Here is a 205-nt window from a genome sequence, read left to right on the forward strand (position 1 = left end):
CACTGAGACATCCCAAAAATCGGTCTTCTCACAAAAATGTCTGTAGCGTCCAAACAGTTTGGCCTACAAACTAAGATGATCACTCTATGGAAAGATGAGACTCTCATGAACACGATGGTTTCGTGGCTACCCAATATGTATCCCCTAGAATTTTAAGAAATGGGCTATAGTAGTAATGGCCAAATTCAGATTCAATGTGTGTGTG

The sequence above is a fragment of the Oncorhynchus keta genome, chromosome 31 (assembly GCF_023373465.1).
Source record: "Oncorhynchus keta strain PuntledgeMale-10-30-2019 chromosome 31, Oket_V2, whole genome shotgun sequence".
Classification (NCBI taxonomy): domain Eukaryota; kingdom Metazoa; phylum Chordata; class Actinopteri; order Salmoniformes; family Salmonidae; genus Oncorhynchus; species Oncorhynchus keta.